Source organism: Hakea prostrata, chromosome 4, assembly GCF_041222555.1.
Source record: "Hakea prostrata isolate BN-2017 chromosome 4, UWA_Hpros_2, whole genome shotgun sequence".
Lineage (NCBI taxonomy): Eukaryota > Viridiplantae > Streptophyta > Magnoliopsida > Proteales > Proteaceae > Hakea > Hakea prostrata.
In genome coordinates, this window is record NC_142603.1 from 53,820,441 (window position 1) to 53,845,912 (window position 25,472).

General features: G+C 36.6%; 1 long non-coding RNA gene and 1 other non-coding gene across 8 annotated transcripts; both read right to left on the bottom strand.

Annotated features, from left to right (window-relative positions):
• Positions 1–534: 534 nt before the first annotated feature.
• On the bottom strand, positions 535–19,394 carry LOC149019633 (uncharacterized). 7 transcript variants are annotated; one of them, XR_016173100.1, is made up of 5 exons: positions 19,139–19,394; positions 17,357–17,575; positions 6,607–6,796; positions 2,654–2,697; positions 535–2,370 (listed from the first exon to the last, which is right to left on the bottom strand). It is a non-coding gene; the product is annotated as an uncharacterized LOC149019633 (long non-coding RNA). The 7 variants fall into 7 exon arrangements; XR_016173102.1 differs by lacking the exon at positions 535–2,370 and adding an exon at positions 15,610–15,725 and having other exon boundaries at positions 2,390–2,697; positions 6,607–6,783; XR_016173101.1 differs by lacking the exon at positions 535–2,370 and adding an exon at positions 15,610–15,725 and having other exon boundaries at positions 2,390–2,697.
• On the bottom strand, positions 10,278–10,384 carry LOC149019634 (small nucleolar RNA R71). Its single transcript, XR_016173240.1, has one exon. It is a non-coding gene; the product is annotated as a small nucleolar RNA R71 (small nucleolar RNA).
• Positions 19,395–25,472: the final 6,078 nt, after the last annotated feature.

The window sequence follows — 25,472 nt, forward strand, 5'->3', positions numbered from 1 at the left end:
AATAAAGCCCCTTTGTACCCAAAAAAAAAAACACTTTAAATTCATCCAAGGATTTCACTTTTTTACCTAAAAATGTGAATTAAGTCATTCTTAACCTCTTGGGTATTGGGTGAAATCTATGGATTCCACCCTAAGTATAAAATGAATGAAGTTTGCAGATTAAAGCAAAGTAACCCGATAGAACTCTACAAATTTGATAGATTTGAAGCTAATCAAACAGTTAATTTTTTTAACCATAAATCCATAGGTTTAAAATCCATAAATGTGAAATATCATTTCATTTCAAATCCCTGGGAGAATGACTCTTGTACGAAAACCTAACTCAAACTCAAAATATCACTGATTGTGGGGAAATAAGATCGCTAGCTGTCACAAACTGGGACCCATTCCAACTAGATCAGCACTGGGAAACCAATTTCCTTTTCTTTCACATTTTGAATTGTGGTTGATTTTGGGACCGTTGGAGATTCAAATTCTTTCTTTTTTTCTTTTCTTTCTGGGGGGGGGGGGGGCTGATTAATTCGTACGTTATAACATTCTGGATGAGTGGAGTTTAAATTGACCTCAGGTCACCCCATGGGATTTGCTTTTAGGTTTGCCACTTTGTCTTGCAAAAACACCAAACCAGTCAATTCCTTTAGGATGCAGACATGCACTAGAAATAGAATAAATAATTGAAAAACTGGACACAACATAAGAAGAGAAAAGAAAGCACAATAAAGACTTTGTCTTGCAAAATCACCAAACCAGTCAATTCCTTTAAGATGCAGACATGCAGAAGAAATAGAATAAATATTTGAAAAACTGGACACAACATAAGAACAGCAAAGAAAGCAACAATAAAGCATGCCAGTTTGTGAGAACCTTGGATGTGGATGTATTAGCATCCATATGCTACATTTTATCATTGTCAATGCTGTTCAAATCTTCCTGATCATGTTACAGAGGTACAACATTGGAACTCTCGATATTCGTTTTCCAGCGATGAACAGGGCAAATAGTGAGAATAATCCCTTACTTGCTCATTGATTTATATTAGGATAAACCCGTATTTTACTCGTGTAGTTATTCAAAATGTTATATTAAACAAACCAAGACCTCCTTGGTCTTACTGCTTCTACATAGGAGGCTGCCACCACTCTGTCAGAAACACCTTCATGACCTTCGACTTTACTTGTCCACAATATTTCGATCTTTTCGGAAGTATGTTCTTCAGCTCCACGAGCCCTACATGTGATGAATAAAAGAAATTTCAATATTTTCCAATTTACCACGTGGAATATCTGAAGTGCTTGAGATAGAGGAGCCCATATCAAGTTAGGGATCGAAAGAAGCAATGAAACAAGGGTACCACAGAAGCTCCAAAAATAACTAGTTTTGCAACCAGACGAACTTTACCTAACAAACAAATCCAAAGAAGAAACCAGAAAATAGTAGAAAAATTTGAAGTACTGAACTTGCTTCCACTGTTGTCTGTCCTTACACAGCTGGTACACATGGGTCTCTAGCTAGGATTAGAAAAAAAAACCCAGAAGATTCACATAGAGTACCTCAATAAGAGGGAGAATATATGTGGCTCCAACTACTCTAATCTTAAACAGCAATGGAAATGAAACATCCAAAATCATCAGTTGATCCTGGATTAGGGATTCAATTAATTATTACTTAGTCCACAAGGATTCACTGGTCCCCTTTTAAGTACATTATTCACACTGGGTTTTTGACAACACTCAACTATTGGTGTGATTAGGTATCGTTGCCTAATTAGGCTTTTAAACATGATACTTTGTCCTAGTGGAGTTCAAGCTAGCACATTCATAAAGAGTTAAGATGTAGTTGCGGGACAATTGATTGAACAACAGAGATGTGACTACTGAAACTCATAGGACCTCCATTCAGAAGAGCATCCACCATTCAGCAGGACCACTGACCACTGATCAACACCTTAAAGTAAATACCTAACTTACAGGACAGTTTCTGGAAGATACGTAACATGTTCACATTCTAACCACTACAAAAAAGAGTAAAGTGGATGGCTTACTTTTCTATGCCATTCACACAAAGAGCATATACTGATGATGGATAGTATTGACAAGGAATTTTTGAAAGTTCAAGTTCCATACACCATAAGTGGGGAATGAGGCATTACATATGGCTCATTTCTTAAGTAGGCCTACGATATGGAAGATTTTTTTGGGAGCAATCTTGAGGTTTTTCTTCAGAAACTTCTGCTGTATTGTTTTAGATAATAAATCAGAAGATATTTGTTTTCATCCCTTCTCCGTTTACCAACTAGGCTTGTTCTTCCCTGGAAGTAATGGCTGTGTCCAATGCAGAAGCTGGGAAGGGAAGGGAGAAGGCACATCAAAACTGTACTGGTATTAATTGATATGTATTTGTGCATGTGTGTAAAGAAGAATGTTCACACAGGAAAAAGAACCCCGAGCCGATATCCTTATTAACTATCTCCAAAGAGAACAAAAATTAAGATGAATATTAATCAACCTCATTCAATTTAACTAGATGCTTTGATCATTCGAAGGAGAAAAGTCCACCTCCAACCTACATCCCCCACCCTCAAAAAAATAACAATAAAGCTGGACCAGAAGACACTACATAAGTATATCAACTTAGAAGTACATTGCATTCTTACATTAATTGGTTTGTTTAACTCATCCTTGATCCAATTGTTCCCATCTGCAACATAAGACAGCAATACTTTAGGGTCCATTTGGTTGAACAAAAGTAAGTGAAAAGAGCCAGAAATAAAATTAACTTACTTTTCACTCATACTTGCAACAAACCCCATTGAAAAGTGTTCTTTTTCTTCTTTTCATTTTCACATCATTTCTAACCAATCAAAATGGCCATAACACAATTTGACTACTTTCTTTTGTTTATTTCTCACCTTAACTAGTTAATTAAAACTTGTACAGGCATTTTGAACAACAACAACAACAACAACAACAACAATAAGCCTTTTCCCAACTAAATGGGGTCGGCTCTGGTTCGCCCTCCAATCGTTCGTTCAGGCCATGCTGGATCGGCCGCTTCTTCCTTTCTCCCCTTCTCCTGGTTTCTTGGTCTCCCCTGCTCTTCTGTTCCTTCTTGTCGTTTTAAGCTGTTCAAATATTATGGGCTGCCAGGGAACTAATCCCAGGAAGCCTCCCGATAATGCTGCACCATAAAACTCAAAGATATAATAGGACTTGACCTCGGAATCTTGACAGATTGAAAGTGATGAAACCACTCTGCCCTTCCATTTAGGATGCAAAGGTATGAAATAAGTTATTAAATATTGATATATCAAAAATCATGTGGCGTTATATCATTCCATCCAAATCTGCTATATAATCCACTATAGATGCCATCCAATTATTAAAGTGATTCAACAAGTGTACCTACCCTCAAGGTGAGGGTCAAGGGAAAAGCCCAGGGGCAAACCTAGTAATCTTGATGCTTAATGCCCCAATTGCAACTATGATGCATTCATGTAGGCAAACTTACACGTTGAAAATTGAAGTCATATGTGCCTCCAGTAACCCAGAATTATCAATGTCACCTTAGCAATCCTTTATTACTGTAGGAAGGAAATAAACATTCAAATATAGGAGAGGTCAAGTCTAATAATGTGAACAGGCAGGCACTTCTTTCTGTTTCCAGATGACTGATTTATAAGAGCCCAAAGAAGTATTTGAGTAACCCTTAAAGTATCCCTTTCCTGTAAAAACTCTCAGTACTGTAGCCCAATCAGTGTAGAGAAGACCCACTTTTTCAAGCCCTGTTTGTTTTTAGAAGGTCTTCAATGTCAGGTCATAAAGCTATCTTATAAAACTACACCAATAGTTCTATTCATACACATAAAATCACATGATATTCTACATGCCACCTGAGCTCCACATGCAGGGAATGTGAGATCCTGGCCTGCACATGCAAGAGAGTATTGATGCAAACTTGCTGCGTGAAAGCCACCTTATTACACTTTCAGAGACACGCTCTATGGTCATAAAAAAATCATTTCTTATAACTCAAGATGTGGGATTGACTAAAAAGAATGAACTCCAGAGGAAGAGCTGATCACCACACATCAGATATTCTCTTCCTACAATTGAGCTTTTGGTAAACCAGTACCAAGCACTGGTCTGGAGGAACCTTTTACTGCCATGATCCAAACAGGGTTGTTTTCACTAATTCATACTCTGATGACATGGACATAATTATTCATCAGACACTGAATCCTTAGGACCTAAGCATAAGGATATACAAGTATAAGGCAGACCCTGTTCCTGATTTGTGATGCACTGGAACAGATTTCCCCATTTCTCTAAGAGTCTTCTAAGTACCTAGTAGAGGTCCAGATTCACGATCAGGTACAAACTAGGGATGACTATTTAATTATAGGGCTGGTCCCATTTAACATAGCAGTGAATTTTGCCAGGTCCATGACTGGGCTGGCCTCACTAGCACTGCAACTTCAGGGCTAGAAGGCTCAACAACGTTGAATATAGATATGTATTAAGAGCAAAATAAACTTCAAGCTATCCCATCACCACATATATTATATTATCAAATAACTCGAAACCTACAGCTACTAAAATCATATAACTCTGATGAAGCAGTATGCAATATTGAAATGAATAGATATATAAGGTCTTGGTGAATGAACAATAGCTAGCATAACTGCAAGTGCCATCAGATGATAACTGTGATTTTGAAAATAAGGAGATGAACGAAGGAGAGAAGAAGAAGAAGAGTTGATCTTGCTGTGGAGGCTCTTATGAAATTATGAGCATTCCTCTTAACAAACTCTTATCTATAAGCTATTTACAATAGTATTCCTAATAGGAATCAACATAGAAATTTAAGTAGAAATAGAACTCCCAGTTTAATTTATCTAGGACTCTTAGATTTGCTCCTCCTCCCATCATGAGTTAGGCAGTTAGCACATGTTGCCAACTTATGATGGTTATATTCTATTCCAATTTTGCCCTTCCTAACACTCCCCCTCAAGCTGGAGCATATATATTACTCATGCCTAGCTTGTTACATATATAGTCAACCCCTCCCTAAAGCTTTGGTGAACAAATCTACAATTTGCCTTCTAATGCACACATGGTTAGGGAATATTATGCATCGTGACTTCTCACGAACAAAGTGACAATCAATTTCAATATGCTTGGCACGTTCATGAAAGACTGGATTGAATGCTATATGAACAGCAATTTGCTTGTCACACTACAACTTCATTGGTGAGTCATCAACAAATCCTAACTCCTTGAGTAACTGTTTTATCTATACCATCTCATTGGTGGCATGTGCCATAGCATAATACTTAGATTCAACGCTTGATCATGCTGCCACAGTTTGTTTTACTCTTCCATGACACAAGGTTTCCTCCAACAAACGTACAAAAGCCTATGGGCGATCTTCTATCAATAGGTGACCCAGCCCAATCAACATCAGAGAATCCTTTAACATCCCTATGACCATAATTATTGTAAAGAAGTTCACGTCCTGATGCTTTCTTAAGATACCTCAGAATTCGGATAATTGCATCCCAATGTGTTGTCCGTAGGGCAAATAAAAACTGAATCACAACACTGATAGGAAAGGCAACGTCAAGTCAGATAATTTAGCTTCCCAACAAGTCTCTTGTACTTCTCTAGATCATAAAAAATGGTTCCATTTTCTGGCATTAACTTTAAATTGGTTTCCATGGGAATATCTAGGGGTTTTAATCTCAACATTCATGTTTCGGAGAGTAAGTTGAGTACATACTTCTGTTGAGATAAGAAGATGCACTTTGTTGATTGGCTGACTTCAACTCCTAGGAAATATTTTAGTTTGCCCCAAGTCTTTGTTCTAAAATTTCTCTTGTAAATAGGTCTTTAATTTGTTAATTCCTTAAATGTCATCTCCTATAATGACAATATCATCAACATAAACCACAAGAAAGATTTTGCCTGCATCAAAGTGTCTAAAGAATATAAAATAATCACTCTCACATCATGTCATCCCAAACTCTATCACAATAGAAGTGAATCGTCCAAACCATGCTCGAGGTGACTGCTTGAGACCATATAATGATTTGTAGAGGCAACAGACCATACCCTTGTCCCCATGAGCAACAAACCAGGTGGTTGCTCCATATACATTTCCTTAAGCAAATCCCCATAAAGGAATGCATTCTTCACATCCAACTAAAACAAGCACCACATATAGGTGGCAACAAGAGAGATGTAAGCTTGTTGACTGGCAAAAAAGTATCTACATAGTCTACTCCATAAACTTGAGCATATTTTTTTCTCTCCGAGACGAGTTTTCAGGTGCTACAGAACCATTAAGATTAACTTTCACAGTGACTATTCACTACCAACCAATAGCAGTTATTCCTGAGGGCAGAGGCACAAGGTCCCAAGTCTAATTGTCTTCTAAGGCTTGTAATTAGTCTTTCACTGCATGAGCCCACCAGGATCAGACAAGGCTTCAAAAACATTCTTAAGAACGGAATAAGTCTCAATAGCAGATAGAATAGTAGAAAACCCAGGGACAAAGTAAAATAAGAAACAAAGTTAGAGATGGGATATTGAACACAACTATAAGTACCTTTTCAAAGGGCAATGGGAATATCAAGATCATCTCTGGTAGGAATGTCCTCAGGATCAGCAGACAAAGTTAGTAGAGAGATAGAAACCGTAGGTGCAAAGGTGGGGCAAGTGGTCTTGGCTGGCACACATACACTTCAGTGATGGTCGGCAAAGGTGGAGGTGAAGGAACTATTCCCTACAGGAAAACACTTTAAATAACAGAGATGGAAAAATCATCATCAAGGTCAGTTAAGCTAACAAATTCAATAGAAAAAGAAGTAGACTCAAAAAGTGATGCATCTGCAGTAACGAAATATTTCCGCAAGTCAAAAGAATAACAACTATCCCTTTTGAGTCCGAGAGTACCATAACAGCTATCCCTTTTGAGTTCGAGAGTACCCAACAAACATACACTTAAGAACACAAAAATCAAGTTTGGATTTTCTAAAGCGATGATCAAGAAGGAAACAAACACTACGAAATATGGGGAGGCAAAGCAAATAAGGGGGATGAAGGAAATAGTAGGGATTAAGGAATACAACCTTGTAACACATAATAGGGCATCCTGTTAATAAGATAGCAGCAATCAAAACAACATCATCCCATGAGGATTTGGGAACCTTTATCTCAAATAAGAGAGAATAGGTGACCTCCGGTAAGTGTCTATTTTTTTTCCTTTCTACAACCCTATTTTTTTTAGGAGTATCAACACAAGAGGTTTGATGAAGAATCCCATAAAAGCCATAAATTTACAGAAGGGATTAGAGAAATATTCTTTAGCATTATCACTACAAAAAGTGAGGATAGAAACACCAAATTGTATATGAATTTCAATAACAGAATTACAAAATATGTCAAATAATTCTTAACGCTTTTTCATCTAATAAAGCCAAGTGACTCTTGAAAAATCATCGACAAATGTAACAAAGTATCAATAACCTAAAACAGAAGTAACTAGACAAGATTCCCACATCAGAATGAACCGAAGAGAAAGCTTTTTCTAATCTTTTATTTGTACGAGGGGGAAAGCTCACATGATGAAGTTTTCCAAACTGACAAGATTCACAGTCCAAATTAGAAAGAGAATGAAAATGATTAACTAATAATTTTAAGTTTTCTAAAGAGGGATGCCCCAGTTGGTAGTGTACTTGATGGGGGGATGGAAATACTAGAATAACTAATGGAGGATGTCTCCTTGAATAGATATAACCCCCATAACATAGGCCTCTACCAAGCTTCTTCTTCATCATAAGATCCTAAAAGAAACAAAAGCCAAGAATGAATGTCACAGAACAATTATTAGTGGAAGTAAATTGATGAACAGATAATAAGATGAAAGGCAAATTAGGTAATATAAAGAATTGAAGGTAGAGTTATGGATGTAGTAAGTCAAACAGCCGCCCATTTCTTTAACATTGGTATAAGACCCATCAGTAGGTGTAACCAAAGAAGAGGATGAAACAAAGGAGAAAAAGATACCTATAGCCCCGGTCATATAATCAAAAGTGTTTGAGTCAATGATCTAAGAGCAAGATGTGGTCGAAAGATAAACGGTAGCATTACCCATCTAAACAAGGGTGGTAATGGTGGATTGTCATTGAGTGGCTTGGAACTAAGCGAAACGAATATAGTCTTCCTCAATCATATTTACAGTCTTACCCTCATGTTGAACTTTAGTGGTTGTAGAGGTTGGTTCAAAGATGTTGAACTTTAGTGGTTGTTAAGGTTGGTTCATGATAAGCATGCATTTACCATTATTTATTTGATTTAATTCCCCATACTTATTTAATTGAAGAGAGCTAATTGAGTATTTTTGTGTATTTTTCAGGAATAAGGTGATTTTGGATATTAGAGATAATATGGAGTAAAGTTGGCAAATATATTAGATATTTGTGGATTTTAAATCATGGCATTCAATCTTGCTGCTCAAGAAATCATGAAAAGTGAGATCTTAGCCAAATTGGAAATAGGTGGAGGTCTAAGGAAAAAATTGGTAATAAATCTGAAAATCGGGTAAACAGACCTACTTTCAGTATTTTGGGCATATCTCTCTCGTATGAGCTTGGATTTCGGTGATTCAAGATGCTATGGAACGATATCGAAAATATCTACAACTTTCTAGTTTTGAGTTTTTCCAAAATCCAAACGAATAAAGGTCGAATCTATGGGTAAAGAGAAGGGATTCATTGTGTGCGGGAGACATAAAAGAGAAGCCAGCCACAGAGAAGAGAAGAAGACGGCGAACGCGGCTCTCATCTCTCTCATTGCTGAAGAAGAAGACCACATCTCTCTCTCTCTCTCTCTCTCCCTATGTTTCATCTTTATTTTTCTTATGAACTTTGTGATAATGAGTAGCTAGTTCCTTTTCTTTGGGATGTAGATGAACCATGCTTATTTCATTAATTTGATTGTTCTATATCTTCTAGTTGATTGTGTTTGAGTTTGGCCAAAGATGTTTTATAGCTCAGCAAACTAAACTTGCCAAGCTTCCGCAAAGAACGATAGTCTTGGAAAGATAGGGCATATCTAGGAAGACCATCCCTAATTTACTTTGAAGTGTAGAGTTATATCGGTTATGGAAAAGCATTGGGGATTCAAAATCCCAAAGATCTTCAAATATTCATAGTTAACGTTTTTGCATTAATTGGTAGATTTAGTTTAAATTTAGTTTTGTTGAATTCAATCTTAGTGAATTAGCCTTTTAGTTCCCCATAGTTCGACCCCGTACTTTCTGCTTGCTAGATTAGTATAGGATTTTATTTTTGATTGGTTAGCGACACAATCAAATTTTGGCGCCATTGTCGGGGAACCAAAGTACGGTTGCTAGGATTGATTTTTGTCAATTAGGCATAATTTTTAGAGTAATTTTAGCGTTTTTTATTTTTTATTTTTTTTTTTTTTGCTTATTTAACTAATCTCTTTTTCTTTTGTTTTGTAGGTAACTGCAAGAGTAGCAATTCAATAATTAGTTTAGGTTGTTATATTTTATTTCTTAGATATAATTGTATTTAGGACTTTTCAATTGTAATATTTGCATTAGATTGGGTTGTTTAGGTTAATTTTTTAAAATCCCCATCCCTCAGATCCCACATATGTAACTTTTGTTCGAAAGATCACGTGGATTGCGCTTCAAGTACATCCTAAACTCTCCATTTTGCTATAGTTATTTTCTTTTAATTTTACTTATTTAGCTTCTTATTTTTTTCTTCTTCTGTGTGTATGCATGGTCGTCGTTCCCTAAACCCTGAGTTGACTCCATTTGACTTAGAGTTAGAAGAGACTTTGGCCAACCTTAGAAGGCAAAGAATCATGGCAAACTATGAGCCTCCAATGAGGCCCTTGAGTGAGCATTTCATTCCTACGATATATACTCCGGTTTCTTGTATTAAGTTGCCTAACATAGAGGCGGCTCAATATGAGATCAAATCTAGTGTGATTCAAATGCTACCATCTTTTTATGGACTTGCCAATGAAGAGCCTTATAAGCACTTAGATGAGTTTTTAGAGGTGTCCTCCACGGTTAAAATTCAAAACCTCTCAATTGATGCTTTAAGGTTACTTCTTTTCCCATTCTCCCTTAAAGATAAAGCTAAGCATTGGCTTCATTTTTTGGACAATGTTAAAATTTCTACTTTGGCAGAAATGCAACAGGGGTTCCTTAAAAAGTTCTTCCCCATTGACCGTACTAATAGCATTAGGAGAGCGATAACGAGTTTCTCCCAACAAGAAGGAGAACAACTTCATGAGGCCTGGGAAAGACTAAAAGAATTACTTAGAAAGTGCCCCCACCATGCTATTCCTAAATGGCAATTGGTTCAATGCTTTTATGATGGCCTTAAAGACCGACATAGGCAAATGATTGATTCTTCTTGTGGTGGGACTTTCATGCACAAGAATAAGAATGAGGCATGAGAACTTTTTGAGACCCTTAGTGAAAACTCCCAACACTATGCTTCAGCAGCTAGGACTGAGATTCCATCCATTGGGCAACCAAAGAGGAGCGGTCTCTATGAGATCAATCCTACCATTGAGATGAGCACTAAGGTTGACTTGCTATCAAAGAAATTGGACCATCTCTTGTCATTAGGACAACAAACCCCATCTCCACTTCCTACAAGTTTCTCTCCACCTAATCAGATTGAAGCATGTATTTTATGTTCTAGCATATGCCATCATGTCAGTGAGTGCTATTTGGCTACACAATACCCTGAGTTTGTTAAGGAGCATGCACATTTGGCCCAAGGAGTCTCTAAATTGGGCAATGATCCATATTCCAATACCTACAACCCAGGATGGCGAAACCACCCCAATTTTTCATGGCGAAACTCAATGCCCAATCCCTCTAATCAAATACCTTATAGGCCACCTCCATATAATATGCACCAAAATGCCTATAGGAATGAGCAACCATCGTCTCCACAACCCTCACATAATTCATCATTTGAGGATAAGGTACTAAAAGCACTTAGTGGATTAGAGCAAAACACTCAACTGTTGCATTCCCATTCTCAATCCATTAACAAATTGGAAACCCAACTTGGTCAACTAGCTAATGCCATCAGTAGGAGGGAGGTTGGTCAGTTACCTAGTCAACCAATAGGTAACCCTAATCATCAAATTGGGTCTAGGAAAGAACAAGTCCAAGCAGTCTCTATTGTGACACGTAGTGGGAAGGAATATTATGCACATTTGCCTACTCCCAAGCCATTGCCCATTGATCTTGAGAGTCGAGAGGAGGTTGATTTGACTCATAAGATTGGCGATGATGCACACAAGCCTAGTAAAGAAACACCACCTGTGAGTATTCCCCATCAATTTCTTCGTAAGGAGTTGCACATTCCGATTGTAGAGGGTCCTACTCCTAAATCTTACACTCCCAAAGCCCCCATCCCTGAAGCTCTTGAGTCCTCAATTCCAAATTCTAGAAAGAATGCTAAGATGCAAAAGATGATTGATTTATTCCAACAAGTTCGTATCAATCTCCCACTATTAGATGCTATCAAGCAAGTCCTAGCTTATGCTAAGTTTCAAAAGATTTGTGCATCCAAAAGCGTAACTTGAAGATTCAAACACCTAAAACTGTGCACTTAACTGAACAAGTCAGCTCAGTAATTTCCAACCAACTGCCCCCTAAACTTAAAGATCCAGGTACACCTTTAATTTCATGTGTCATTGGAGATTTATCCATAAGCAAAGCATTGCTTGATTTGGGAGCCAGTGTGAATATTTTACCCGATTCAGTTTATGATAGGTTTGGCCTAGGAGATTTGAAATCCACTGATGTGATACTACAATTAGCAGACCGCTCAATCAAACGACCTTGTGGACTACTTGAAAACGTTTTGGTAAAGGTTGATGATCTATATTTTCCTGTAGATTTTTTTATCCTAGATATGGATAATCCAACTACCAATAAGTTACCACTAATCATTCTTGGACGACCCTTTTTAGCCACTGCAAATGCCTGCATCAATTGTAGATCGGGTGTTATGGATATATCATTTGGAAATAAGAAACTTAGAGTCAACATCTTCAATGCATCATTAAGCCCAAATAGGGGTGAAGAGTGCTTTGCGAATATTCTTATTGATGAGGTAGTGGCGGATTATACTCCAAACATGCTTATTGATGATCCCCTACAACATTACTTGCCATTTGGGGAATCTAACCTAAATATTGAGGAAGTCAACACATTGTTGGACTCTTCCACTTCTTTGGAGCAGTCACCATTTACATTTAGATTTGAGCTTCCACCTCCATTGGCTGCATCTCACTGAGTCTGGCTGAAGACTCTAAACTTAGCGCTTTATGGGAGGCAACCCATTTGTTTAGATGTTATTTCTTGTTCTTTTTCTTTTCTTTTCTTTGATTGTTGTTAGGTTTTACTGTTGCATGCTCTATCATGATTTCAAACATCGGGTACACTCTTTCCTCTATTTGCTTTTATCATGTTTTTTTCTTTATATATATCTTGCATGCAATGAGGTCATTGCATAATTTAAGTGTGGGGGGGTGTCAACTCAAGTAAGACTTGTTGATAGTTGGTTGAGCATTGTCACAAAGATAAAAAGTGCCCAATTTTTTCTGGCTTTGGTAAGATAAATGTTTTAATTCCTTGCTTAGATACAAAATGAGAGTTTAAGTGTTTTAGAAATCCCATCTGATGTAATGAACACCCTCTTGAGAGAATAGTAATGGGTTTTACATTTTGAGACTGAGGTTGAATTGGAAAATAGGAACTCCAGGTAGTCCAAAAGGTTTGACCATTTAGTTGTCTTGTATTGCCTTGTGCTTATGGTGACAAGTTGAGACCGATTTTAGACTATTTAAATGTGAAGTGAATTGAAGTATAATGTGAAAAGAAGAAAAAAAAAATGCTGAAGTTTAAAGGTTAGACCTCCTTCTTAGTAACCGGGTCTCGGTGTCACCAACATCGTGCCTCGCGTCAAATAGTTGGGGTGTCTTTGGTCCAGTCTTGGCCTGTAGCCTAGTTGGCTTGAGTAAGTAAGTTCGAGGGGTATTCTACACCTAGTCCCTTAAGGCCATCTAGCTTGAGAGTGGCTGACCCAACACTCGTTACATAGGCCATCTAGAAAGCTTAAGAGGCAAGACATTGCACGGACTAGAACTGTGAACATTAAAGAAAGAAGTGAATTAATGTGCTTATAAAGGTGAAATGTCTAAAAAGGTCAATATTGCTTAGATCTTGAGTTCTTAGTATTATTTAGTACCTAGTTTAGTCTTATCTGAGGGTGAATTGGTAGACTGAAGATAAGAGGAGACTTCTTGATTGAATTGTTTGCCTAGAGCTAGACTCAAGAGAGGGTGTAAAGAGCTTAAGTGTGGGGGTGCCTATATTCCCTTCAATCTTTAATGGAGTGTCTTTGTCTTGGAATCTGTCTTTTTACTCTTACTATTGCCAGAATAATTAGAAGAGCACTTAAGAATTTTGTATGTATATTCTCTGCAAACACTCACGAGACACAACTAGTCCACTAGGGTAACCTAGGGGTTTAAAGGCTTGTTGCACATGCTAAGTGCAACCGTAATTCCTACGAAAGTGAGTTAGGTTTTTCTTTCTTTATTTTCCGTATTACTTTTATTGTTTCGTTTTGCTTGAGGACTAGCAAACACTCAAGTGTGGGGGTATTTGATAAGCATGCATTTACCATTATTTATTTGATTTAATTCCCCATACTTATTTAATTGAAGAGAGCTAACTGAGTATTTTTGTGTATTTTTTAGGAATAAGGTGATTTTGGATATTAGAGATAATATGGAGTAACTATATTAGATATTGGTGGATTTTAAATCATGGCATTCAATCTTGCTGCTCAAGAAATCATGAAATGTCAGATCTTAGCCAAATTGTTCTAGTTTTGAGTTTTTCGATATCGTTCCGTAGCATCTTGAATCACCGAAATCCAAGCTCATATGAGAGAGATATGCCCAAAATACTGAAGGTAGGTCTGTTTACCCGATTTTCAGATTTATTACCAATTTTGTTCCTTAGACTTCCACCTATTTCCAATTTGGCTAAGATCTCACTTTTCATGATTTCTTGAGCAGCAAGATTGAATGCCATGATTTAAAATCCACCAATATCTAATATAGTTACTCCATATTATCTCTAATATCCAAAATCACCTTATTCCTGAAAAATGCACAAAAATACTCAATTAGCTCTCTTCAATTAAATAAGTATGGGGAATTAAATCAAATAAATAATGGTAAATGCATGCTTATCAGTTCAAAGTGGTGGTTGCATTAGTAATATGTGGGGGTTCCATGAAGTTTCCAACAAAATTGTTGAATATATCCAAAACAACCACAATGATGATAAGTCTTAACTTGTCCTATATTGTCAGAAGAGTTGTGTGAGCCTAAATTTCTTCCAACATTATTCCCTTGATTTTGTCATGTACTCAGTCTACCAGGGGTCTATCCTCCAAAAGTGCCACAAGAAACAGTTGCCAAGGCTAAATTTTTAGTAATGGTGTTTGAACTCTCTCTTGCAACACGAAGAACTGTCGAAAAATGTGTCAGCTAAAATGGGGACATAATCACTACCAAAAATGTGTGCTCTAACTGTCTCATATTCCTTGCCAAGAGCTCCAAGGTAACTCATGACAGCTAATTGTTCTTTTTTATTTTGCACGGTTTTTACATCAAAGAAGATAGGTAGGATAGAGTTTAGTTCTTCATATATTCTTTTAAAATCTGCAAAATACTAAGTAATATCTCTACCCTTCGTATCTACTCGATAGAAGTCCGGGATAATTCATAGATCCTAGCCAAATTATTTTGTCCAGCATACAACACATTCATAAACTCCCACAAGTCCTTCACAGTGCACAAGTGAGTAACCAGATCAACAATATTGTCTGACAAAGAGTTAAACATTTGGCCAAGTATGCAAACATCAATAATTGCCCAATTATTATCGTCAAGTGATCTATTTGTCCTTGTTCGGTGAGAACAACTTTAACTATAACCCTACTGGTGGAAGTTTGATACACCTTCCAATTTCTTTTCAGTCAATCGATGTGATGATGAAGAAATAATTCCAGTCATCGTATTTTTATTATCATCTTAATTGATGAGGCTTCTCCCATACCCAAACAACTCAAAGAACAAATTGCCCAAATACCCACAGACAAGAATTTAAAAAATTCACTTTTCCCAAGAAATAGATTTGGAATCAATCCCAAAAATATGAAGAATCAGAATCAGATCAATCTCAGAAATATGAAGAATCAGAATCAGAATTAACCCATAAATATGAACCAGCAGATTAGGCTGAACTAATCAAACCTAACAGACTGAGCCAGCAGGTTTAAATCACCAAACTAAACCAAGTAAAGTGATCAAAACACCAAAGCCTAAAATCCTCTCTTCACCAAATCGCAGAGAACTCTCTACCAGAAAATGGAAGAAATTCCAGCACAACTCTGGCAATGACAATACAAAAGGTAGTTGATCACTTCTCCCCCCTGAAGAGGCACACAAAATGGGTACCAACCTCAATCGAGAACTTGCTAGGAGTTGCGCCTCTTCACCAACGATCTCTGTATGCATCATAGCTTCAACCAAGATTCCCATAAAGTTGCAGGGTGAGGTGCTGCTTTAAATCTTCAACTGAAACATCAAGAAGAGTGCCACGTAAGGTGCTGCCCCACCTTAATGTCTGGAATCCAACCCTCCTAACAGGTGTGGTACCTGCGCTTACTCTAGAAGTAGTTCTTTGTACCAGTGATGATTAAAATAAAAAAGTAAAGGAAAACCTACAGCTCTGATACCATGTGATTTTGAAAGTAAGGAGAGGAACGAAGGAGAGAAGAAGAACAAGAGTTGATCTTGCTGTGGAGGCTCTTATGAAATTATGAGCACTCCTCTTAACAAAATCTTATTTAGAAGCTATTTGCAATAGTATTCCTAATAGGAATCAGCATAGAAATTTAAGTAGAAATAGAACTCCTAGTTTAATTTAATCTAGGACTCAGATTCACTCCTTTTCCCATCAAAAGCTAGCGCCTGTAACTAACTCACGATGGTTCTATTCTATTCCAATTCTGCCCTTCCTAACAGATACAAATCAAAGAAAGAATATTATTCAAAGTGCACCAAAGTTCAATAACAACATACTTCTACAAATTATTCATCCAGAAAAACAACATGTTATACAAGTGAATGGCATACAATAGAAAATTCTACCAGCACATCATCATCCAAAGCCCCCCAAGGAAATGCAAGTCCAGGACACATTATGTTCACACCACAAAAACTTATTTTATTGCACCTTTTTCCGCTTGCAGCTTTTTCATTATATTTGGATCTGCAAGATAGAATAAAAGCACAAGGAGGTAGATAATAACCACATCCCATTAAACAATTGTCTTTGAGGTCTTATTGGATTAAATTTTTAGTTCATGAGCTTTTACCTGAAAATGTAACTGAGAAATCCATTAATCACAAACATAAGATCAACATCTCACTGCCTCAGCAAGAATATACCTATCCCAGTACAAAGATAACAGTTTCACAACGCCACAAGAATGAAAAATACTTTATATTGAGGAACAAGCTGTAGCATCCGTATGTAAGAACCATCATAACAATCTGAAAACATGGATCATTGTTTACCACAATCAGATTCAGATGATTTTAACTAGATACTAAGGGGGAGCAGAACAGATATTTTTCAGAAAATACTCACAGATAGAAAAACCAGAATTAAATCAAATTCAAAAAGAAACAACACACAAGCTGAATGATGAGCATAGAAAAAGATGTCTTGCATATGAGAGATATAGTTTTTCAGGAACCAAGCAAACAAATAATTAAAAAGTAAGAAATTCAATTAGAGCTATTTGTGAATTAGCAATTTTGCATTCTTCTACTAAAAATGAATGGGTTTGCTAGCCCCTAATTGGGCACCATCAATTGGAGTCACAATAGGCATTTAAGGACCAGATAGGAAACAAAACAATCCACAATCTAAATGAGTTTGATACTACCATCAAAGGGTAATGACAGTTTGCTATTTATTAAAGCAGACGGAGCAATAAATCCATTTAAAGTGATAATATTATTCAGTCAGGTCTTCAGATGCTACGAAAAAACAAAGATCAAATGAATGCTGCATTACATTTGGTTTCCAAATGCCAGTCAATGGATTAGCAACTGAAATTTTTATCACCCCCAAAGTACAAAATAGAGTGTTTAGGACTAAAAAAAGGAGAGAAGAACAAAGAAGATTTTGAACAAACCATTTGGCAAGAATTGATTATATTCCCGGTGGTTGTAAGAATCTTCTTTCTAAAATCGCCTCTTGTTGAATCTTCCTTAATGCTTCTATGTTCCCTAACTAAAAGAAGGGGATGCTCAATGTCAGTTTTAATCCAAACCTCATCTGCAATAGTTTGCCAGTTCTTACACTGGCGTACTTGATTAGTTGACTTTGCAAGGATAAATCTTCAGAGGAGACCCTGAAAAAGATTCAGAAAGTCAAAATTAGAGAAAGAAGATTGTCACGTCGCCAAAAAAGAGAAAAGATACAAGGCAGGGCATGAAATGTTTCACCATTGTTGTCCATGAAGCAATTCTTTTGGTGAGATAACTCATTAGATAAAAGTTCTTAAAATGTTCAACAACTTTGTTTGTTATTAGACCAACAGCTTCACATATCGTAACTCTAACCATATATAATTAAATTATCTGACATTGTGAACACTCCCAATAAATGAATGGAATTCAGTTGAAAGAGACAGTTAATCAGTTATGCTGGTTTGATATTTTAGACTTGGTAACAGGTTACTAAAATAACTTCAGTTTCTAAGGTTAGAACATTACAAGTTTTTGATAGTTTAAACACTGAATTCATTGCTGAATGCCATCCGAGGTTCATGGTTCTTGCTTCCTTACTTGTGGACCATTAAAAAGTAGCCTAGAAATCAGCAGAGATTCCATAAACACACAACACACAAAACATGCATGCATTGCTAGCCAAACAAACCAATATAATCCAAGCAAGTCAAGTTCTGATATAGGGCTATGGTTTTAGGATTTAAAGCCTAAAAGGAAATTGCGCTAACTAATTTCATGTCAAAGAAAAGATATAGAGATGATGGCTCAAGCAAATAAAGGAATCAGCAAAGGAGACAAGAATGTAAAAATAAATAGGGTCCAAGGACCTGAAAGGCTGGTATTGAAGTTGGACTGAGCAGAATAGCTATTAAAGTAACTTTAGTAGGAGACCCTGAAACTAAGACCCGGGAGTGGGAACTGAAAAGATGAAGCAAGATTCTATCCCCAGGCTGGGGTATCACAGGCCACCAGCACTACCAGTGCAAGGCATTGGGACCTTCAAAGTACAGCAGATGCTGGCTTTGATGGCACAAAATAATAAAATAAGGATTAGGTATTCATAATTGGAGCTTGGAGGTTCAACCTTCGAATAGGACTGCTCCATTCTAATTCCACATTCAAACACATAAGCAGGCTATCAATTAAACACACACAAAATGATTAATGATAAAGAATCATCCATGCCCGATGAACACTTGGCTTCCAACATGACTCTTAAGGCTCCAACTTAGACTAGCAGTCCAGAACTCAATTCCATAGAGTTCTTAAAATCCTAATAATAACAAGTGATGGAACTCAATAAAAACACTAAGAATAAAAGTGAGGGGTTTGCTTTCTCTGTCAGATGTTAGCCTAAAGTCCTAACCCAAAGTGGAAATTTCCACCAAATCCTTTTATTGGTTTCTACCCATTCCCACATTTTACCCTACTACCATAAATGAAAATTTCTTGCAAGGCAATTTCGAAAACCAACAGCCCAAAATCTTTCTTTCTTACTCACTTTGTTGTTAAGTACATACAACGAATAGTAGTGAAAGCCCACATTGTCAACCAATGTGGGAACAACAATTTTGTTGAGAATTGGAGAACAGAAGTGAAAATAAAACTTGGGGAGAAGTTGCAAGACTTTCATAATTAAGTTATAAATCATAAAACATGAACCAATTACAGAGAAAGAGACTCACTTCTGAACATATCTGCAAGAAGAACGCAGAATCCTTTGTTTCTGTCGGTGGAAGTTCTTTGACTCTACACTGTGTTGTGATGAGAAGGTGGGAAATTAGCCCATCAAATTGAAACACAGATACGAATCGCAGAGTCGCGTAGTGGACAAGTGGGGATTAAAGAACATTGCTTTGCTGCCCATTTGCCCATACGATCTCAGAGAGAAGCTAAGTGCCAGGTGCTCCTGCGGTCCTGCATTGCTTCCCGGGATGCTTAGTAGCGTGACTGAAAGTGGTGGGCATGAAAATTAAAGACGAGAAAAATACGCTTTATTTTATTTTTATTTTTATTAAAAATAATTTTCTCCCCAACCAAACATAAACACACGTGCATTTCAAGGATTTGACTTTGACTATAAGAAGTTATTTATCATTTTTTCCATTTCTTTTTTTATTAATAAGTACAAATTGCATTTGGAAATTCCAGGCATTACCCTTACAATTTTTTTTTTTTGGTAAAAAAAAAAATCCTTATCTTTTATCACTAATAAGTGTCTTCACTTGGAAGTCTAGAATTAAGCTTTTGATCAGTAGCATTGATTCCCAAATTCAAAGATATTGTTTAATTGAGAATAAGATTCATAGTGCTTTAAAAATATTTGAATTGTAATCTTAAACTATGATTCTATGCTCCCATGTTTACTACTTTATAGTTTCAAATTATTATTTTTGTCAAATTCTAGAAGGTTCTAGAAATTTAAATATGGAATTATATAAAGTAATTTCGGAGAGATTTCGTCAATTCAGCCGGCGGCGAGCCGGCGGCGAATTGTAGCGATATTTCACAGCACCTTGGGTACAAGTTGAAGATAATCATATGTGCATTTTTTTTGGTAAATAAGTTCTCAGGGATTTATTATTAACTTGAGTATATAGGATTGAAATGAGGAGTCTCAATCGTCTCCCCCAATGACTGTTGACCACGAATTACAAGGAAACTCACAGGATTAAGGTGATGGGGTTTATTTTTTAAAATATTTTATTATTTTTTACTTATGGGTCCCACATAATTGGTGGTTATAACGCCTTCAAGGTTTGTGTTGCCCCCATCAAACGAGATGATCCACACTCTTGAATGAGTTAGGTTGAAGAAATAGCTAGAAGCAAAATGGTGGGGTTTTGTTCTTTTCCAGATTGAAAATATTTGATGAAAAAAATGAAAGGCATGTACGACCAACTGACATTATATGCCCAAATAGGGTAGGTAAGGTATTATATTAGTTCAAACTTGGATATCATTATTTTTTGTTTGTTTTGTTTATCTTTGGATTAATCTCAGAGTTTAGATTCTCTATTCTCATGGATGAAGGATTGAAATATCTTCACATCTTTTCATTATATGTTTAAGGAGGGGGACTTGTTATAATAATTGAAAATCATTACTGTTAAACATATAAATCTTTTGTGTTAAATCAAAAGGAAATAAATCTGAATCTGAATTTGCAGAAGCAAACTTGAATCCATATCAACTTGAATCAATTTTGAAGTTTGATCTTTCAAAACAACATGTATCCTTGAAGAGCAAGGTTTAAAGTATCGTATCGATCAAGTGATTTTAAGAGATGTATAGCTTTATATCGAGTATTATATCGCTCTAGATAATGTATTTGAGTATAATTTAATGGAGAGATGTATCGTATCAATTTGGTTAAATATGGTTATGTATCGACTAGTATCGTATGATATCATGGGATACTTTAAACCTTGCTTGAGAGAACCAGTCATCTTCCTTTCTTATTCTTTCTCTTTTTGGTTGATGAAATGCCTAAAGAGAATATCTTGTATGTGACGTGTGTTATGGGGACCAAACCTTATTTATTGGAAATGGGGTACGACCCTTTAGTTATCCCATCATCAAGGCACTTTTAATTGCCTCCTTTAGTAGTTTTCATTTCAGCCCGTCATAGAAATGAAAATTACCTTTTAAGATCTACACATTAAAGACCCACACCTTATTAGATATTGGCAAAGGTTTAAAGTATACCACAATACAATACGATACTAGTTTATACATATTCATATTTGACCAAACCGATACAATACATCTCTTCATTGAATTACACTAAAATACATTAGGCAAAACGAAACAATACTCAATATAAAACGATGCATCTCTCAAAATCACCGGATCGATATAATACTCGATACCGATATTTTAAACCTTGGATATTGGTTTTAAGAAATCCTTGCATTGGCAAATTCATTTGAAATTTTTACTTCTTAGCTACTGTTGCATGAGGGTGGATCAAGCTATATTTCCTAATGATTTTGTATGCATTTTGGGAGATGATAAATTAAATAATCTTGGAGAGTGTTCTTCACCAAACCAAGAAGTTACAGTTGTAGCTACCATTCAATTATACTGACTCACATCTAACAGCAGCACGATTGGAATCCATAAAAGCAATTCATCTTGAATTGTAGAAAATAGCAACACAGTACACAAAGCCCATATTAAAGTAAATGTTATGAAAACTCCGAAGTGTACACGCTTGAGTTCCAGGTCAGCCAGACGTAATTAGGATAAAAACTAGAGAGAAGAGAGCTTGAAAGCCTGAAAATAACTGAGTTTATAGAAACCAGACTACGTGGCAGCGAAGATGAAGTAGAAGTTAAAAATCATGGTAACCATGGTCGTCCTTTACTCCTGATCTTTCTGCCATGGCGATCAGGACTCAGGACCCACTCGCTTGCTTTGTTTTGTTTTCTATCTGGTCCAATCACCCAGTCATCTCTTTTTTGATCTGCCTCTTCTTCTTGCTTTGCTTTCATTTCAAATTAGATAGATTTCTCAGTTTTTGTTTCTTCTACTTAGTTCCCAACCCACATAATCGCCGCCTTTGCCGCCGCCGCCACTGCTGCCTCCTCCTCTGTGTGTGTTTTCAAGAGAGGATTCGGATGGTGGGTTTGAGTATTCTGCTTGAAGGCCAGAAGAATTCCGACAAAGGCCCAGTTATCAATAAAGCCATCGTCGTCAAAACCTCTCCTCCATTAACTAATTCATCATCGATGCCGTCTTCTCTGTATTCTCCGTCACCTTCGCCGGCGATCACTTTTCTCGACTCGTGTTTTCTCTGTAAACAGAGACTCTTGCCTGGCCAAGACATCTTCATGTACAAGTAAGTCAAAACAAAACCCAAAACCCAAAACCCATTCTTTCTTTCTTTTTGTTCCCCCAAGATCGATTTGTTAGTTTGCTCGTTTGGGTTGAGGTGGGTTTTTGCTAGTTTGCTCTGTAGCTTACATTCATCTGTTTTTCTCTTTTGTGGTAAGTAGAAAACGCCTGTTCTGCAATTTTGGAAAGTGGGTCGTCATTATCATGGATCTCTTCCATTCTTAGTTTTTGAAACTGACTCTCATGGCTCGCTTACAGGGGAGGAGCGTTCTGCAGCGAGGAGTGCAGGTATAGACAGATTTTCATAGATGAAACAGAGAGTAACCGGAGGAAGTACTGCTCTCTGTCAGACATGAATGTGCAAGTGAAACCCTCGCCTTCGTCTTCTTCGGCTTCATCTCGTCATTCTCATCGCAGAGAGACCAGAAACAGAGCAGGTCGATTTGCATGGTGAGATGGAGAGAATGAGATTAGATTATCGGAAATCTCTGAATCACGTTTGCCTCGTGTGTTTTTGACTAGAAAATGAAATCGTCGTCTTCCTTCTTTTCTTTTCTTTTCTTTTTTCCTTCTTTGGTTTCGATGTAAGAAAGTAAGAAACAGAGAAGTTTCGCGACGGTGGTTCTGCGTCACAAAAACCTACGCCCCGCCGCCGGAAATGGTGGCCGGAGACGGGGGAGCTTTGTTTTGAAGGCGGTAGAGGTGTTTTACTGTAATCAACCAATTATAGTAATGGTATGTAATAATTAAGTTTTAATTGACCGAGAAGAAGGTGGTGATTAGAGATTATTAGATGGAGATAATGATTATGATTAGTGGCCTTTTAGGCTTTAAGCTTCACTTAAGCTTAAGCATAAAGATTCATAAAGAAAGCAAGCCACGTGGTAATAGTGAGAAAGTGGGTTAATCCATAAATTTATAATTACTCGCACAACCAGGAAACGAAGATGGGATTAAGTACCTAATCAGTGGGGTCCACATGTGGGCCCCGATCCGTCCGTCTTTCCCTCTCTCTCTCCACCAGCTGTCCCTTTTGTGTCCTAACTAATAAAATAATATTGTTGGTGAGAGAGTGAGAGTCACTGTCTCACTGTCAACTTTTGTCGTGACTAGGGAGTTTGTGGGCCCGTTTTGCGGGTGAGTAAAACCGTTGGATCCGGGTCAACTCAAACAAAAGTCGGAAGTTAATATTTAGATGGTTTTGCCTTATTTGCCAGGTGGCACGTTGAGAATTTATCTTATGGGTTAAACGATCTGGAAAATCTTGAGAGGCGTACAAAGTACGTACATGGTTACGTGTGGAAAAGACAAGTCTATGCTGACAGGTCAGAGCGTCACCCTGGATCTGATCTTGGACGCTTCTATGGTTTTACATTTACGTACGTCTCTAGTAGCTCACTAAACGGTGAATTGCTTCTCTCCTGCGCATTTACACTCTTACGGCCGTGGGTTGGTCAACACGTACTCATCTGTTACATCTCTTTTGCATGCAAGTATTTATTGGATTTTTTTTTTCTTCAGATTTTAGTGATGAATTTTTGGAATTAAATAAAAATAAACACAGTGGGTTAATTGTTTCATTAGCATAATAGATTAATGTGTTTAGGGCTTGTTTGGTTACATGAATTTCTGAAATCTCTGGATTTATAAATTTGAGATTTATACCATAACAAGATTTACTGTTGTGTGAAAATCTCAGGATTCATAAAATCTAGAGATTCATTTTTTTACACTAAAAACGTGAATCCGTAGATTTATGGGTATGGATGAAATTCAGATATTTCATTGCTACTTTAAAAGCGCTAGACATTTGTGCATTCACAAAAATCACGACGACCAAATAGTTTCTTAGGATGAATCCACATATTTCATTATAGAACCAAACAGTTAATTTTATGAATTGTGATTCCATAGATTTGAAATCTCCAAACTCATGTAACCAAACAAACCTTTAATGAATTGGGGTGTTTGTATTTTTCAAACATAAAATAGGATGTCCGTGATTTAAAGCCTCTATTTTGGAGTGTTAATGTAATTTGCTCTTTAAAATAACGAGTAGCTGGAAACTTGGAATATAAAATCCGATCACGGGGGGCAATTAACCTTAAGACGTCCTTGCAAGCACTCCTTACTAAGCCAAAAGAAGGAATGGTAAGAAGAAAGACTTCTAAGAGTATATAATATCAAATGTATGAAATTTTACCTAAGTGAATGTATATAAGGCATTCAAATGGAATCTATGTATCATCCGATAACAATATCAATAGTTACTTATCTCAAATGGATAGGATCAATAACATAGATCTTTGCCCGATCTTCATCAACTTCATACTAATTACAAGGACTAAGACTCATGCATATCATGTCTCACCTCTTTTCTTAAGGTTATTTTGGGTCTTTCACTAGTTTTTTTAGCGACTTCAATCACGACTAATTTAAGAGGGGCATTTAAGGGTTTAACAGAGTAGTTTATTATTTATGGGAGTTACTTCCAATATACTTATCGCTCACCCGTGATTGCACCTCTCCACTTCCTAAATGTGAAAATTCTTTGGATTTCATGTTACCATCAATGGTGTTTATAGTTATCAATATTGCTAGCATACTACCAATATGCATACTTTAGTTACATCTTAAAGAATAACTTTTTAATATAATTTAAAGCAAGATAGAGCTTTGCCTTTGGTTATAAAGAAATTTGAAGTTTGACTATATAGTTATGAGACATTGGTCTTACCAACTAAGCAACTTTTAAAATTGTTCAAACTATATACTCAAGTCCATGGATATCAAAGGGAATGCAAATATGACAAAAAGAAAAATTATGATTCTATAGATATTTTTTCTCTTCTTTATCAACATTGGTACCAGATGGTCAGGTCCTTTCTATTTGTGGTGGCCTTTTAGATTGAAAGGTCACCATCTGGCAAATACATACAATATCCAACAGCCTGATTGTACCTACCAGGTGTTGATCTCTTCACTTCGATGTCACTATTAGTGATGATCAATACAGTCATGTGTATCCACCGATAACACAAAGTGGGCTTTGATAAAAATATTAAATAATAATAATAATAAATAAATAAATAAACAAAGTGGCTAACCATTGAACTAAAATAAACGTATTTGTTTCATAAAATAAAATAAAATTCTAAATTCCATCTCGTTTAATATGAT